The 19,138-nt window shown below is 36.0% G+C and overlaps 1 protein-coding gene across 1 annotated transcript in view; it reads right to left on the bottom strand.

Moving 5' to 3' along the window:
* GYG1 (glycogenin 1) overlaps positions 1-19,138 on the bottom strand; it is an 80,236-nt gene that overhangs the window by 31,973 nt on the left and 29,125 nt on the right. The window lies entirely within an intron of this gene.

Here is a 19,138-nt window from a genome sequence, read left to right as displayed (position 1 = left end):
AGCCCTTAGCAACTACTAATCTACTTTCCAACTCTATAAATTGGTCTATCGAGATTTGCCTATATGTGGTCTTTTGTGACTATCTTCTTTCAATTAACATAATGTTTTCATGGCTCTTTCATGTTGTGGCATGTATCGGTTTTTTATTCCTTTTTATTGCCAATTAATATTTCATTTCAGTATATGCATATACCATATTTTGGTTATCCATTTCAAGGATAAACATGTTAATGGACATTTGGATAATTTCTACTTTTTAGCTGTGATGAATAATGCTACAATGAACATTTGAGTCTAAATTTTTACGTGGATATATGGTTTTCTTTCTCTTGCTATATACTAAGAGTGGAATTGATAGATTGTAATGTTACTCTGTGTTTAACATTTCAAAAACTGTCAGACTGTTTTCCAAAGTGTCTGCATCATTTTGCAATCCCACTAGTATAAGGAATTTTTTTACAGCTTAGCCGCTACTTGTTATTGCTTTTTTAATATAGCCATCTTAATGGTTTTGGAGTGGTATCTTCTTGTGGTTTTGATTTGTATTTCCCTAATGACTAAGTGATGTTGAGCATCTTTTCATGTGCTTATTGACCACTTGAATATCTTTTTTAGAGGAATGTCTATATTTTAATTTTTGCCCATATTTTAATTTTTTTTTTTATTATTGAGTTTTAAGAGTTCTTTATGTATTCTGGATATAAGTCCCTTATCAGATTTGTATGACATGCTAATCTATGAGATTTGCAAATATATCCTTTCATTCTGTGGGTTGAGTTTCACTTTCTTGGTAGTACTTTTTGATAGCGCAAAAGTTTTAAATTTCTACGTTGTCCAATTTATATTTCTTTTTTTGCTTGTGTTTTTGGTGTCATATCTAAGAAATTGCCTATTCTAAGATCTTAAAGATTTACCCCTATGTTTTCTATTAAGAGTTTTATAGTTTTAGCTCTTACATTTAGGTCTATAATCTATTTTGAGTTGATTTTTGTGGGTGGTGTGAAGTAAAGCTCCAGCTTTCCTCTTTTGTATGTGAATATTGAGTTGTCCCAGCACCATTTATTGAAAAGACTATTGTTTGTCCATTAAATTGTCTTGGCACCTTTGTTGAAAATTAGTTGACTATAATTGTGACAATTCTATTTCTGAACTCAGTTCTATTCCATTGATGTGTATGTCTATTCTAATGCTAGTTCCACACTATCTTGATTTCTGTAACTTTCTATTTAAGTTTGGAATTGGGAAGTGCGAGTTCTTCAGTTTTGTTCTTTTTTTCAAGATTGTTTTGGCTATTCTGGATCCCTTACAATTCCATATGAATTTTAGTATCAGTTTATTAATTTCTGTTGTAAAGGAAGCTGGAATTTTGGTAGAGATTGCATTGAATTTGTAGATCAGTTTGGAGAATATTGACAACAACAAGCTTTCTGATCTATGAACATGGAATGTCTTTTCATTTACTTAGATTTTTTTTAAAAGACATTATTCCTCTCTTTCAAGTTGTGGATACTTTATTATTTATTTATTTTTTAAAATGATTTTTTATTTTTCAATTACAGTTGACATACAATATTATATTAGTTTCAGGTATACAACATAGTGATTAGACGTTATTATAAATTATGAACTGATAATCCCATTAAATCTAGTACCTATCTGATACCATACACAGATATTACAACATTATTAACTATAATTCCTATGCTATACTTTACATTTCTGTGACTGTTTTGTAACTACCAATTTGTACTTCTTAATCCTTTCACATTTTTCACCCATCCCCAAACCCCTTCCCATCTGACAACAATGAAAATGTTCTCTGTACCTATGAGTTTGTTTCCGTTTTGTTTGTTCATTTATTTTGTTTTATAGATTCCACATATAAGTGAAATCATATGGCATTTTTCTTTCTTTGTCTGACTTACCCCACTTAGCACAATACTCTTTAGGTACATCCATGTTGTTGCATTTCAGATTGCAAGTTTTCATTCTTTTTTTATGGCTAATATTTCATTGTATATGTGTACCACCTCTTTTTTATCCATTCATCCATTGATGGAACCCAGCCTGCCTCCATATCTTGGCTATTGTAAATAATGTTGTAATGAACATATTGAGCACATGTCCCTTCAAAGTAAAGTTTTGGGTTTCTTTGGATAAATACCCAGAAGTGGGATTGCTGGGTCCTTCTTTGTCTTTTTTTATAGTCTTTGTTTTGAAGTTTATTTTGTCTGGCATAAGTATTACTTCCCTAGTTTTTTATTTGTTTGTTTCCATTTTTGTAAAATATCTTTTTCCATCCCTTTACTTGCTGTCTGTGTGTGTCTCTTTTGATCTGAAGTGAGTCTCTTGTAGGTAGCATATGCAGAAGTCTTGTTTTTTAATGCATTCAGCCACCCTATGTCTTTTGATTGGAGCATTTAATTCATTAACATTTAAAGTAACTTGATTGATATGTAGTTATTGCCATTTATTATTCATGTTTTTGATCTTTTCTTCTTTTTCTTCTTAAAGAAGTTCCTCTAACATTTCTTGTAATTCTAGTTTGGTGTTGATGAACTCCTTCAGCTTTTTCTTCTTTGGGAAGCTCTTTGTCCTTCAATTCTGAATGATAGCTTTGCTGAGTAATCTTGGTTGTGGGTCCTTGCTTTTAATCACTTTGAATATTTCATGCCAGTCCCTTCTGGCCTGTATAGTTTCTGCTGAGAAATAAGCTGACAGTTTTATGGGAGCTCCCTTGTAAGTAAGTTTCTGCTTTCCTCTTGCTGCTTTTAAGATTCTCTCTATGTCTTTAACCTGAGGCATTTTAATTATGTGTCTTGAAGTGAGTCTCTTTGGGTTCCTTTTGTTTGGGGCTCCCTGTGTTCCCTGAGTTTGTATGTCTATTTCCTTTGCCAGATTAGGGAAGTTTTCAGTCATTAGTTCTTCAAATGGGTTTTCAATTCTTAGCTCTCTTTCTTCTCCTTTTGGTACCTCTATGATGTGAATATTGATACGCTTGATGTTATCCAAGAGGCCTCTTAATCTATCCTCATATTTTTGGATTCTTTTTTCTTCCTGCTGTTCTGATTGGGTATTTTATGCTACCTTCTCTTCCAGATCACTGCTTCAGTCCTCTGCTTTATCTAATCTACTGTTGATTCTCTCTAATATATTCTTTATTTCAGTTATTCTTCATTTCTTACTGGTTCTTTTTTATGTTTTCTATCTTCATTTTTATGTTTCCTATCTCTTTGTTGAAGCTCCCATCATTGAGAACTCTTATAATCAGTGTTTTGAACTGTGCATCTGGTAGATTGCTTTTCTCCATTTTGTTTAGTTCTTTTTCTGGACTTTGTTTTGTTCTTTCATTTGGGACAAGTTTCTTCCTTCCTGTTGTAGTTGAGCCTTGGTTGCTGATTGACCCTCAGCTTGATTGGTTGTGAGGATTTGCCATGACAGTCAAGGAACTGTTGTGCAGGTGTGGACCCTACAGAGCAAGGTTCACTTTAGCAGGGTTCTGGGACCTTCCCAGTCTTCCCTTTGGGTGTGTTGCCCTCAGATACAGCCATGGTAGAAGCCAGCTACCCGTTATGTCAGCCCCAGGGCCTCCTAGGATCCTAGGAGAGGCCCCCCACAGGCCAAGTTTAGCCATAGCCTGTGTATTGCCTGAGACCACCTGGCAAGAGTCACCCAGTAATCCACAGATGGTCATCACCCGCTTCGGCTTAGAAGTGCCTCAAGAGGCCAAGCTGTAAACCTAGGCTGGCTGCCGCTAGTGCTGGACTTGGGGCTGCTCAGCAAGAGGTATGGGGCATGCCAAGGCCAGAGCTGCTTGTTTGGGTTTTGTGAACCTTTGAGAGATTTTAGGAAAGTCTGCAGATAAGTCGAGACAGGCTGTTTGTATGGCACATCCACTCGAAGCAGCTTGAGTGGGCCTGCAAGTTGGGTGGGGTGGGGGTCTCAGGGAATCACCAGGGCAGGGCAAGCAGTGTTACCCAGGTTGATGGAAACTCAGATATGGTGGCCAACTGCATCTACATGCTGGGAGTGGGGAGGGCTCAACAAAGGAACGATTGTTCTGCCAGCACTTCTGTTTGAGAGAAAGCTGCCCCTTTAGCCCTCGCCCTGAAGGCAGACAATTTAGTTTCTCCCTGTATGTCCCCTGTGCTTTTCAAGTAGCTGCTCCAGCACTGAAGCTCAGAGCAAGAGAATAAGTTCTTGCAGGCCCTTTAGGAGGAACGTCTGGGACTCCTGCAGCCCCCTGTCTCACTCAGCGACAATCTCCTCTGTTTTTCACAGCCAGAGGTTGTGGGGACTTCTATTCCTGGCACTTGAACCCTGGGCTGGGGAGCCCAGTGTGGGGCTGGGACCCCTTGCTTCACCAGGGAGACCTCCACAGCCAAGATATTTCCTGATTCTCAACCACCAAATGTGGGTGTGGGAGTAGCCCTCCTACCAGTTTGGCCCTTCCTATTGGTCTGAGTATGGCTTTTTATGTATAGCCTTAGCTATAGGACTTTTGTTCAGCTAGACTTCAGGTGATCTCAATGAAATTTAGTTGTAATTTTCATGTGGTCATGAGAGGAGGCAAGCACAGCATTTACCTACTCCACTGTCTTGACCGGAGGCCTCATTATCTACTAAGATCTTCTTTAATTTCTTTCAACAGTACGTTGCCTTTTAAAACACATAAAACTTAAACAAATTAGCTGCATAGACACCACAGACATGGGAACTCATTTTCATATCTGCTAAATACTCTAAATTTATATTCTTCACTAAAATCTGATTGTCACTGAGCTTTGTACATGGAGCAGCATTGTTTTGCCCCATCACAGAACAATCTTTACAAAACTGCACTTTGGCATTGTCATTAGCAATAGCTAATGCTTACCCGATGCTAAGCTTTTTATACATATTAAAACATTGAAACTTTCCAATAATCTCATAGATAGGTAGTATCTAATCCCCACTGTAGCAGCGAGGCACAGAACTTACCCAACATTATACAGTTAGTAGTTTGTGGAGCAGTGACTTGAACCAGGCAGCCTGCCTCCATAGTCTGTACCCTAACCACTGTTTGGTAATGTGTGTAGGTTGCGCACTACTCAAAAGCTGCAAAAGGAAATGTGTACAGTGAAAAGTAACTCTCCCCTGCCACCTTTCCCCTCCCTAGATTGGCATTATGTTCTTGGCTTTTTCTGTGGCTTTAAGGTTGCCACAGAAAACTCATTGTTGTGGCTTTTCTTATGTGCTGTTGAAGATACTTGCTGTGCTACACAATTTTCTCTTTTGGAGGATCCATGGGAAAATTTTCATATTGGCCTTGGTATCACAAATATTGCATCTCCTTAATATTTAATTTTTTCTTTACCTTATAGACATTTAAGTCCTGTATCAATATGTTTCCCCATCTTTGGGGCCACTTAGAAGCTTAGAGCATAATTTGCAGCCACTTCTAGTAGTTATTTGGGCTCTCCACCCTGTGTTTACTTGTGCTTTAACTTTTCCCCCTGTTATTATAGTTGCTTGACTTATTTATGAATTTGCTTGTGATCCTTTGGAAGTGGGGAAGGAATGTGGAATTAATTAGTAAATATTAAATGAGAAGAGGTTTCTAGTGGGAGTAGAACATGTAAGATAAAATTTCAGCCCAATATGGGTGACTCTGGAGGTTTTTGTAGTGATTTGTTAGTAAAATGAAGATTTCATAAATTAGAGAAGCAGAGTTACTGATCCAGGCATGGGAATAACTTTGTATAATTAGTTTAAAATCTGGAAAAAACAAAGTAATTGTTTGATCTCTCAATCTTACTTTTATTATTTATTCTACTAGTAACATAATAACAGCATGATAGTGGCCAAAAAGGAAGGATAAAGTTTTCCAGGGTCTCTAACCTTGAACATTTCAAATATATTACACCTTTCAAACTTTAGTTACCATATTTGTTGGTGGATTAAATAGTTTAAATTAGCTAGTTATATGACTAAACATTAAGAGAATCTTTTTGGCCATTACCTTTTCTTTAAAACCAGCTTTATTGTGGCATAATTTATAAACAATATAATTTACTTTTTAAAAGTGTATAATTCAATGTATTTTGACAAATATATGCAGTCATATAACCATCACTACAATCTCCCAAAAACTTTTCTCTTGTGCCCTTACTCTGGCTTCTGGCAAACACAGCCCCGATTTCTATCTATACAGATTTATGTTTTCTAGAATTCGATATAAATGCAATCATACAATATTAGTCTTTTATGTCTGGCTTCTTTCACTTAGCATAATGCTAAGATTTATTTATGTTGTCGAGTGTATCAATGGTTCATTCTTTTTTTATTGCCGAGTAGAATTCTTTTGTATGCATATACCACCACAGTGTATTTATCCATTCACCAGGAAATGGACTTTTGGGTTGCTTCTACTTTTGGGTTTTATGAATGTTCAAGTACAAAGATCAGTATTGCTGGTTGTATAGTATGGTATATTAACTTTATAAGAATGTCAGTTAACTTTTAAAGTTCATTGACAAATTTGGATGAGATCATTAAGAATGGAAATAATTATTTTTATAGAAAATCAAAATGGCCTAAGGTGATCTGATGTCTGCTCATAGTACAGTAAGAGAGAATGGAACATAAGTCCCACATATATTATTGGGGAATTACTTTTCTTTAGCATGCCAGTGCTACCTGCTTCTACTTGTGTCTAGTACATGTACTCTCAGGACCTAATTTGAGAAGGATTAGAAAAGATGACTCTAAGGTTCGTTACAATCCAGTCTTAGTGATCTGTTGACTGCAGGGATTTTACCTGAAGAGCAGAAAATGTGGAGAGAAAACATCATTGTCACCAAACTCCTAGGTTACAACATAGATCATAGAAAGTACTCTCTTGTGGATTATCTCATTTGATTCTCAAAACAGTATCAGGTAATCTAGCTGGATCCATGGTATTTTTCAAGGCTACTAGGAATCTAGCAACAGATAAAATCTAGATTTTATCATTCTTTTTTTAAAAAAGCATACTATTTACAGCTGAAAAAACCTAAAGGCTATAGAAGATATTGCCCCTCAGTCCTGAGCCCTCTTCACATCACTGAACTGTACCCCATCCCTCAGGCTCACCGTATCTCTGAGTTCAGTCTCAGCCCTGAACCTCCAAGGTGAGGGTCAGAGTGAGGGGTATCTATTAAGCACGATGTCTGAAAACAAGAATATGTTTGTTTTCTTTTTTTCCTTTTCCACCAGGTGGAAATGACTTTCTTTACTTCATACAGAATTACTGTTCCTATATTACAGATGGTATAACTGAGACTTGGAGAAGTTAGAAAATTGCTAAAGGTCATTTTACTAGAAAATAATGTGTTTGGGTCTCCTTAAACTGAAATTTGAGTGGGAAGCAGAGTATTCCCCAGAATTTAGGACCTAAGAGGTATTCATTCCCAGAGTAGGCAGTCAGTATGTCAATAAGATCCCAGTATCTGCTTTTCTTTTTGATATAGAGGAAATGTGTATGTGCGTGTGTCTACTCATTTAATCTTTCCAAAGAGCCCTGTGCAGGAGATATTAATAGCTTCATTTGGTATACAAAAATGATGAAATTGAGAGATTAAGAAACTTTTCCTTCAATGTGCGAATATGTCTTTTATGATCTAGTAAATAGATTCTATGTTTTGAGATACTTTTGTCACACATAAGTATATATATTGTTACTCGAAATGATCACTAAAGATTTTTGAAAACAAACTTCTTAATAAAGCAACATGTTTTGAGAAGATACATTGATTGAGGCATCACTATTTTGCAAATAGAACAATTATAGTAACATATAATTCTTGGAACTATGAATACCTAGCACTATTGTGGTCATTTAGAAATTGAAGCGGTTTTAAGGTAGAAGTAGAAATTTACTCAGTCCTAGTACTTAAACTTTTTCAGAGGTATTTAAAGTTTTTTCCACATGTGTATTTTAAGCATTTTTTTTGCAAAGATGAGAATAAGTGGCTTTTTATTATTCCACACAGATCAATATGGTCCTTGAGCTTTAAAACCCTTCCTCACTTCTGTTGTATATAACATGGCTCTTAAATATATGCTTCTGCTTGTTTTCACTTTTGCTACAGGTGGACTTTCAAGTTAATTATTTTTGGATTTGCTTGTAATGACTAGGTAAATGTTTGGTTCCCAAAACATTTCAGGTTTTGTTCTCTTGGATGATTGAGGTAATTTGGTATTTACATTTAAACAGCTTAAGAATTTCACTGAAGTGTGTACCATGGTAATCTTAATTGGCAAGTATTTAGGAATTCCAGTTTGTTAATATCTACATTCCAGAAATAAATTTGCAATCGATAGTTTAAAGGCTTGTGGGGTAGACTGCCTCTATGCAGCATGGACTAATCTTGACCTGACGATTTTTCTCTGCCAGTTTCCATCAGGAAAACCCCTCCTGCAGCCCGGGATCTTCCTTGAGTACTACAGAGCTGAAAGCTATCGCTAGAATTTGATACCACACAGTTCTAATTGCCAAAGAGCTGCAGCCAAAACAGTTTGGTCACAGTACATCATTAGAACGCACTCAGCTTCTGGCCTGGCCAAAAGCTTAGGAGGGGTTATGGTATCTAACCGGTTGGGCCTGTCAAAAAGTCAGCATGTGAACTCTTTGGCAAGGTTCATTGGTGTCAGCTGAGGGCAGCCCTTTCTGGAGGCAAGTGAGTTCTTCCCAAGGGAGCTGCCCAGTCACCTGCCCTGAGGAGATAACTCATTTTCGGTTCTGGTGTGTTGGGCTAGATTGGATTCATTCAGAAAGTATGTGACCACCTAATGTGAAACTTGCAAGGGTGTGTCTATAAGAAAGGTACTAAACACCCTAGGGATAAGCAGAGGAATGGCTTTTATCAAAGATATCACTTCCAGCAATTTGAGCCACAGATCTCTTGGGTAAATCAGTTCTGGAAGAGATTGCATTTGTCCAGAAAAGGTGTTTGGATGCTTTTTGAGGTCAGGAGGAAAATACTTTATAGGGCCAGAAGCCTCGCAACTAGCAGTTCCCAGGGGATATGCTCAGCTGGTAAGGACAGCTGAGTGTTTCAGACATGCCCATGACACAGACAGCACCATATGTTCTCTGCCTGCAGAATTTTCTGGATTGGAGGCTTAATAGTTAAGGCCTTAAATGGCAGATTAGTAACAAGACTGATGGCTAATGTGTAAGGTGAAGATTAAGTAAGAAAAAACGGAAGGCGGAAGTCAATACATTTTTCTCTTTTGGAGATTTTATAGGATTTCCTTTATACTTTTATTAATTTCAAGAAGATTGAAAAATGGATCCAAACTTTCAGAGCTAGAATAAATAGACCATTGTGTGATTGTTCAGTTTAAAAAAAGTTATAAAAAGAGTTAACTATTTGGGGCAGTGTTTCAATACTGATATGGGTTTTTTAAAACTGACTTTAAGAAATGGATAGAATAAGCTACTCATTTTTCATGTACTTTTAATTATTTTACTTAATTTTTTGTAGGTAATTTTTTAATGGTTCAAAAATGAGTATACAAAGGTCTATGGTGAAAAATCTTCCTTCAGCCTCTGTCCTACTCTCTGCAATATAAGAAAGATGAATGTATATGTAATCCCTTCCCACATTTTATGCAAATGGAACATCCTATACATCTTGTTATATGGTACCTTGCCTTTTAAAAAAATTTTAGAGCAGTTTTAGGTTTACAGCAAAACTGGACAGGAAGAACAGAGTGCCATATACCCTCTGTCCTTTCCCCCAACTACACATGCAGCTGCTCCACCATCAGCATCCCGCACCACAGTGAAATATTTGTTATACTCAATGAACCTACCCTGACACATCATTATCACGCAGAGACCGTAGGTCACCTTGGGATTTACTCTTGATGTTGTTTATTCTATGGGTTTGGACAAGTATATAGTGACATGTATCCACCATTGTAATAACATACAGAGTAGTCTCACTGCTCTAAAAATCCTTGTGCTCTGCCCTCCCCCACCTCAACCACCTGGCAACCACTAATCTTTTCATTGTCTCTATAGTTTTGCCTTTTCCAGAATGTCTTATAGTTGGAATCACACAGCATGTAGACTTTTCACATTGGCTTATATCACTTAGTAATATGTATTTAAGGTCCTTCCTTAAATGTCTTTTCATGGCTCAATAGCTCATTTTTTTTAAAGCAGTGAATAATACTCCATTGTCTGGATGTACCACATATTATTTATCCATTTACCTACTGAAAGACATCTTCGTGGCTTCTAAGTTTGGCAATTATGAATAAAGTTGCTGTAAACATCCGTGTGCTGGTTTTTCTGTGGACGTAAGGGTAAATACCAAGGAGAGCAATTGTGGAACCACAAGGTAACAGTATGTTTAATTTTGTAGGAAATCACCAAACTGTATTCCAAAATGTAGGTACCATTTTGCATTACCACCAGAAATGAATGAGAGTTCCTGTTGCTCCACACAGTCACCAGCATTTGGTGTTGTCTATGTTCTAGATTTTAGCCATTCTAATAGGTGTGTAGTTCATGTTGTTCTAATTTGTCTTTCTCTGATGACATATTATGTGGAATATTTTCATATGCTTTTTTAGCACCTGTATATCTTTTTTGGTGAGGTTTTGGTTGAGGTCTTTAGCCAATTTATAATTGGATTGTTTGTTTTCTTTTTAGTTTCAAGAGTTCTTTGTATATTTTAGATAACAGTGTTTTATCAGATGTGACTTTTGCAGATAGTTTCTCCCAGTCTGTGGTTGATCTTTTCATTCTCTTGACAGTGTCTTTACAGAGAAGAAATGTTTAATTTTAATGAAGTCCAGATTATCAGTTCTTTTTTCATGGATCGTTTCTTTGGCGTGGTATGTAAAAAGTCATTGCCAAACCTAACTTTCTCCTATGTTATCTTTGAGGAGTTTTATAATTTTGTGTTTTACATTTAGGTCCATGATTCATTTTGAGTTAATGTTTGTAAGAGGTATAAGATCTGTAATTAGAATTATTATTATTTTTTTGCATGTTGATGTCCATTGTTTTAGCACCATTTGTTGAAATGACTTTTTTTCTACTTTGTAGTGCCTTTGCCCCTTTGTCAAAGATAAATTGACTATATTTATGTGAGTCTACTTCTGGACTCTCTATTCCATTGAGATGTTCATCTGTTCTTTTGCCAGTTCCACACTGTTTTGATTATTGAAGCTTTATAGTAAGTCTTGAAGTCCGGTAGTATTAGTCCTCCAACTTTGTTCTTCTCTTTTAATACCAAGTTTGCTATCTGGATCTTTTTGCCTCTCCATCTAAACTTTATGTTCAGTTTGCCAATTTCCACGAAATAACTTGCTAGGATTTTGATTGGGATTGTGTTGACTCTATAGATAATGTTGGGAAGAACTGGTATCTTGACAATACTGAGTCTTCCATATATCCATGAACATGGAATATTTTATTTATTTATTTCTTCTTTGATATCTTTCATCAGAATTTGGTAGTTTTCCTCATGTAGATCTTGTACATGTTTTGTTAAATTTATACTTAAGTATATCATTTTTGGGATGCTAATGTAAATAATAATGTGTTTTTAACTTTGAATTCCACTCGTTCATTGATGATATATAGGAAAGTTATCAACTTTTGTATAATTAACCTTGTCTCCTAAAACTTTATAATAATTGCTTATTAGTTCTGGAATTTTTTTGTCTTCTTTTTTTAATTGTCTACATAGACAATCATGTCACCTGCAAACAAAGGCAGTTTTATTTTTTCCTTCTTAATCTGTATACCTCTTATTTCCTTTTATTATCTTATTGCATTAGTGGAGACTTCCAGTATTATGTTGAAAAATAGTGGTAAGAGGGGGCATCCTTCTCTTATTCTTGATCTTAGTGGAAAGGCTTCAAGTTTCTCACCACTGAGTATGATATTAGGTGTAGGTTTTTGTAGTTGTCCATTATCAAGTTGAGAAAGTTCTCTATTCCTGATTTGCTAAGAGCACCTTGTTTTTTTCCTTAATACAGTTTAGAGAACTTTCTATTCTGGACATTAAGAGCTGCTTTATTGTTGTTATTACTTACAGCCTCATAGTATCCCATTGCATGGACATACTACAGTTTATTTAACCTGATCCTTGTTGATGGAGTGTAGTAGCTTTTTAGGTTATTTCCACGTCTTTTTATTAGCAAAAATAATGTTTCAGTGACTAACCATATATGTAGATCATTTTGCATGTGGGAAAATTTCTAAAAGTTGAAATAATGAGTAAAAGCATATGTATGCATGTATTACTTTGATTACTTATTTACCTTATATAGAGATTATAGCAATTTATACTCATATCAGTAACATGAGATATTTGAAAAGTATCTCAGTGTAGTTTTGATCTGCATTTGTCTTATATGAGAATCGTTTTTAGATTTAGATTAAATCTCTTTTTAGATTTAAGAATCATATTTCTTTTTATTTCCACATCTTTAGCTCATTTTTCTATTAGATTCTTGGTCTTTTTCTTAGTGAGTATAGTAGCTTTTTACATATTATGGAGATTATCTATTTGATACAAATTGCAACCACGTGTATGTATGTCGACTATTTTAACACAGAGTAGATGCTCTGCCCTAGAAGGTTCAACCATATGAGTATTATAGCAAGTATTCTTGGATCAGATCTCTATACTTTATAATTTTTAAAGTACATTTTCATTCTCGGCTTTTATGATTTATTGATTAAATGTTGCCTTATTTAGACTAGAAAATGTAGGTCCGGTTAACTACATACTCTCCACCTAGAGCAGGTTAATTTCACATAGTCTACTCAGTATCTCTTTAGAAGACAGAGCCTAAACACTTGGCACTCACACATTTGTCAAGTATCCAGTGACCTGCACCTCTGCACCCTTTTCTCTAGAAATAAGGAAGCAGCTGCGACCTATCACCTTTGAGTATTTTGGCCAAAAGCCTGGCATCTTGGGAATTTATCCAGCATGCTTTTCAGAGGTATTCAGATCCTTTTAGAAGAAAGCAAAGTCATTAAAGGAAACCAATAACATTACAGATTTATGCGTCTTGTGTAATTTGGCTATAAGAAACAAAGCCAGTTTTTGTTCAGCATCTAATATAAGATGAACTGAAAACTGCAAAGAAACATGCTTAAAGACAATTAATAAATTTTTATAATATTTTTATCAAATAGCTCACATCACACATTTTACAGGCAGCTTGAAAACATTTTTCACACTAGAAAGATAAAAGCATTTAATATTAGTTTTCTGGAGATGGAGGAACAAGAAGAGTCCTGGGTTTTTTGAAGTCCCCAGAAAATGATTCTGCATATATTGCACATAGTTACCAACTGCTAAAAATCAGCAAGACCTCATTTGGGACTTTGGACATGTCAAGAAACAGTATGTGGCTGATTGAAGTGAGTGGCAGTGAGAGGTCAGCAACTGCTGAGGATTTTTATTCAAGTGCTGTTATTTTACTTTTCAAGTTTAAGAGCAAGACCTCACTAACTTAGAGTACTTAAAGGCAGACATTTTCTAGAAGAGATGAAGTTGGTTTAGGTCATATCAAACAGTTTGGTACTTCGATTTTCTTTTTTTCTTTTTTTGAAAAGTTTTCTTTCTTTCAACTCTTTCGTAATTAGCTTTCTGATCTATATAAATCTGTCTCTCATTTTTTTTCCCCCTTCAAGTTCTATTCTTTCCTATCTCTAGTGGATGTAGTCAAAGGAATACATTCTTTCCTTTCCTTTTGTCTTCTTTCCTTGAGGGAACATCTCTGTGTTTAGAGACCACCTAACATTGTTCGAAAAGGGTGTATTCTGGATCTAAAAAACAGTGCCTGATGCGATGCAGCAAAGTGCACAATTGTGACTCCAACCCAGAGTGGAGATGGTGTTAGGGGAGGCCAGGAATGAACTTGGTTACTGGCATTTTTTGTGGTTAACTGGAACCTGATGAAGTTACAGATAGAAGCTGGTGCTCTGGGTAACTATGGATAAGCCAGCCCTGCCAGGATTCATTCAAGTCAAATAATTGTGGAGCCCACTGTGTTTGGCCAGCCATGGAGAACACTCCAAGTCATCTCACCCATTAGGCACCAGGCAGAAACAGTCAGTAATCTCTGTCAGTTAAAAAATGAGAGAGGTGGGTGGGAGGCGAGGAGAGGGGCGAGAGAGAGAGAATTAGAAACAGCATTTCTTTTCTTACCCATGTTATAAGACCTCCAGGTTGAATTCACAATAATGATGGAGAAGAGAAAGTTCAAATGGATATGTCCCACACATGGCTTTAAAATGGAGCTTGAGCATGTGCAAATAGCATATTGGCTGCAGCTCTGAGGTGATGGCAAAGCAGAGGCTGTGGGGTAAGAAATAAGCTTGTGCTGAGAAACCATCTGGGAAAACTTTTAGATTAATTTGAATTGAACCAAGCTGAGACCTTAAGCATTTCTTTCCAGTGAGATCTAAGCTAAACAATGACACAAACTGATGTTCAGTTGTGGAGATGCCCATGTGTCCTCGCCTAACAGCTGTCATGGTAAGTCCACGCTGCTCCTGAAAGCTAGATAATTAACTGACATTTGCTTTGAAGTCTTTGGAAAGCTGCTTCCTACTGTGGTACATTTACAATGTCTACAACTGCTCATCAAGTGTTCAGTGCCTCAGCTGCATAGGTCTCACTAACTCCTTTATATGTTCAGGTTTCTTAAAGGTATTCAAATCCCCGAAACTTTCCCAGAGCATCAAGACAGGTGTTTTTTAAAAAAAATTATTTTTTAATCATTAGATTATTAAACAAGTTTACCCAAAACATGACTATAAGTCATAGATATTTGTAGCTTTTTTTTAGAAAAAAAGTTATTGCAAGAAAGCTGTTTTCAAGGGATCAAATTTGAGAGGAATGGATATAGAATTGTTAAGTCAATAGAATTTTCCAGATAGTAGCATCACACTAAAAAACATGAATAAAAATGCGTTAGTTTATTTTTTTGAGAAGCATAATAAGGGAGTCAATTTTGATTTTCTTTATCTTAGAATTTTCAAAATGTGCCTTAGGAAAAATATATATTTATAAAAAAAAATTCAGACTTAAGGTTCAGAACAAACATGAGTTTAATAGTGTATATATATATATATGTGTTGAAGGTAATGGAATAAAATACAACTGGATGAAAATTTGATTTATTTGTGTTCATATATAGCTCTTTGTGTCAATGTGACTATTGGATCTCTGTAAAGGACTTTGGTTTCTAGATCCTAATCATTCAAGCCAAAGTGAATATAGTTTTACTTTGAGACTGCTATAAAAAGAAAATCATTAACATGATTTGAAAAATTTTTTAAATTTATTTTATTTTTCAATTATAGTTGACATTCAATATTATATTAGTCTCAGGTATACATCATAGTGTTAGACATTTATATAACTTACAAAGTGATCTCCCAGTAAGTCTTGTACCCATCTGACACCATAGTTATTACAGTATTATTGACTATATTACTTAAACTGTACTTTACATCCCTATTACTATTTTGTAACTACCAATTTGTACTTCTTAATCCCTTTACTTGTTTTACCCAGTCCCCCAATCCCTCTCCCATCTGGCAACCATTAGTTTGCTCTCTGAACGTGATATCTTTAAAGATAATGTTTCATAGCATAATTTTGAAATGGGTTACTAAGACTGTTTGTGAAATTATGTTAGTTAATTCTATATACATTTCATTGTAGTAAGAAAAATGCCAGTGTTTTCACGCTGAGATTATTTGGTAGGGTTAGCAAAGGGTAATTGCCAGTTTGGGTTTATCTTTGTAGTAAAAATCAAATGTAGACTTCATTGAGACAGAAATTCAGGGCTTAACCTGTACTATGGAAATCATCTGCACTTAGTGAAGCTTCATAGTTATTTTTCTTTTAAATTTAAGTTATTTTGCCTTTAGGGAATTGAAGGAAAGTCACTGTGAGTGTTTTTGTGGCTAAAGTTAAAATCGTTTCATTAAATGATAATGGACTTAATAGTCCAGTTAAAAAGAGCCAATATATTAGCCTGTATTCAGCATTTAACGCTGACATGGCTTATGTCCAGAATTTGCATTTAGGCCCATAGAGCTGAACATCATACATAAGCATAGGTTAGGAATGGGTTTTGTTCTCTTGCTAAAAGGAAATAACCATTCCGTCTGTAAATGACCCTGATTTTTAACAAAGCAGCTATTTTAGATGCAACCAATTCATTTATTTCAGTCCAAAGAAATATTCAGACATCTATTTGTACATTAGGAACACAGCATGGTTCACTAGACTCAACAACAGACTAGAACTTAAGTTATATAAAATTCCATCACATGCCCTTTCTTTAGTACTTTTACTATAAAATGAGCTAACAATACAATTGGGAGGAATTACTGATTTTAAGTCTTCATGCAAAAGATTTTTTGATGATTGTTTTTGGAAAGGGGACTATTATGCTATTAATGATATGTTTTGAAAAATGCCTTTTTTCTTGGCTCATGAAAGAGATTTAAAATTGTGCCATTTCCTCCAGATTAAATTGGAATATATATATATTTCAGTTTTGAGCACTTAAAAATACATTTTGTAGAGCAAGCAGGGAATATAGGCTCAACTTAGCCCCAAATTCCGTGTGACATCCCTCATTTGTGTCTTCAGCAATCACCAAATCATGTGGCTTTGGATACATCTTTGTCACTCTTTTGAAATCAATCAACACTCATTTTAATATAATCTTTAAACATTTGGAAATAGAAACACTTCATGTCTCCCCAGCACTTGGACCACATGTAGTCATGAGCTGTATGGATTCCATGCAGGCTGAGAATGTGATAATACACGGGAGTCTCTGTTTCCCCCTTCTACTTTATAATGTGATGAGAAATCAACAATAAGATCACAAGATAGGATGAAAGGAAAACTCAGAGAACTTTCATTCATTGAACAAGTCTTTTTTTTGAGCACCAACTATTTTCCTACCAAAAGAAGTTTAAAATCTGCACAACAATCTATAACTATCTTTAGCTGCAACAGTTCTAGCATTAGAGATATGTACTTGTCCATAAGAATTCATAAAAAGCAACATATGCAAAATGATGACAGGTGGCTGGACCAGACATAGAGAAAGAGTTTGAGACTAATCAATGTGACCTTGAAACATCTGAGTTCTCTCAACCTCAGTGTCTTTGGCAAATGAGGGATGGATTGGTAATGTTAGAGGCTTCTTCTTGCCTTACAATTCTGAGGATCACAACAGAAAACACTGTTAATAGTTATCCCAGTACAAGAGAAAACACTGATACCCTGGGTCCTCCCTGTGGTGTGAAGTTTTCTAAAATTCTCGTTTTTGGTTGTTTTGAAAATATGTTATATCATTGTGTAATGTTCTAGTGCTCTGAAAGCTTCTAGGCACTTGATGAACGCAAGGAATATTTGTTAAAAGATCACATCTCTTTAGAATATAAAACACAACCAATGGATAAGTTTTAAGCTCCAGTTTCCACTTTGAATATCTTCTATAGGCAAATGGGAGATATCAGCTGTTAGAAAGAACATAAGGTATCATTAAAAATTAGCCAAGGCAAGCCTGCATAGACATTCATCTGTCTCAGTTAAGTTACCTTTGAGAAATTATGATAAAGCTATTGCCTTCATGACCTGAGAATGGTTGGTTCCTCAAGAGTTTTTACATGTTAACTTGATAATTTTATCAATATCTAGTCAGCTGTGGGGCCATAAGAGAACGAAATGATAGTAATAGCTAACATTTATTCCTTATCATTTCTAGGTACTTTTCTAAGCTTTATATATATTAACTCATTGAATTCTTACAGCAATCCACAGGTGGGTACTGTTATTATTCTTATTTCATGGATGAGGAGATCAAGCCACAGAAAGGGTAAAGACTTGCCTAACATCACTTAAACTGTACATAGCAGAGCTGGGATTTGAACCTATGTGGTCTGTTTTTAAGGCTCATGCTTATGTCCACAATAACAGAGCTACCTCCCAACATGAGTATCGATTTGCCTAATTTATAGCGACACACACCAATAGCTAGTAACCAAGAGTTTTCACCCAGCATTTAAGCTAAGCACTGCTGAGCTGGAGGCAGGGCCAACATATTTTAGGTGCAGTAGGCCAGGGCCTAAGGCCCATGATACTCTTAGGGGCCCAAGAAAATGTTTTATTTTCTTTTAAAATGAGAAGAAATATATGAATATACTTGCCTTTATACTGGCATAGTCATAATTTATATTTTACATATTTTAAAATGTGCCCAGGGACATCATAATGCAGGCCCAATTGGAGGGCAGAGCAGGTATGGACAAAGCTGCTGCTCAGAGGCCCTTCCGGAGTCTTCTTGTGTGTTCCACTCCTTTCTGCAGGTTGGTGCCCAACCGCTGCACAACTCAGTCAGACCTTTGACTGCAGCTGACTCCTTCCCCTTCCTACCTTTGTCGCCAGGTGAGTGCTGGCTTTCCCCATTTCTCTCATGTACTGTACTGAGAGGCAAGCTTGCTAATATGTTTCATTGTTGGTCTGCAGGTGGGTTTGTTCTGGTCTTTACAGTTTTTAACAAATCAGAGTTAGTTGCCAACATTAAAAAAATTGTGAGATTTCACATTAAAAAAATGGATTCGGGCTTCTCTTGAAAAAGCAGAAGTCTTAGTAGCATTGGGCCCATGCTGCATGGTTCCATTCGGCTGGAGCTGAGTGGAACTATTTGCTTCAGTCTCCTCCTCGCCCTTTCTGGCCCTGTAGACCCTGGAATTTCAACCTTTGTACTAAAGTATATATGGAAACTTAAAGTATTATCTTTCCTCAAAATTTTTGCTGGTTCACAGAGAAGGAAGGAAGCTGTAGAGATTATACAGTAATAATGGAATTTCAGGCTTTAGCCAGTGGGAAGACCTGGAGGGTATAAGGGTTTCTACAGATCATGTCAAATAAGGCCTTTGCATACTTTCACTATTATCAAGGCTTGTCCTGAGCCTTCCCATGAATTGTGTAACCAGGGCAGCCTGGCTTTCTAGAGATAAAGGTAAGTGGAAAGTGAGGCAGGAAGGTCAGCTAGAAGACAATGATTTGCACCCAACCCCACTCCCCTCCCTTCAAGT

Source organism: Pteropus alecto, unplaced genomic scaffold, assembly GCF_000325575.1.
Source record: "Pteropus alecto unplaced genomic scaffold, ASM32557v1 scaffold75, whole genome shotgun sequence".
In the NCBI taxonomy this organism is placed as follows: Eukaryota; Metazoa; Chordata; class Mammalia; order Chiroptera; family Pteropodidae; genus Pteropus; species Pteropus alecto.
Note: the sequence above shows the minus strand (reverse complement) of the source record. Positions and strands in the feature narration are given on the sequence as shown.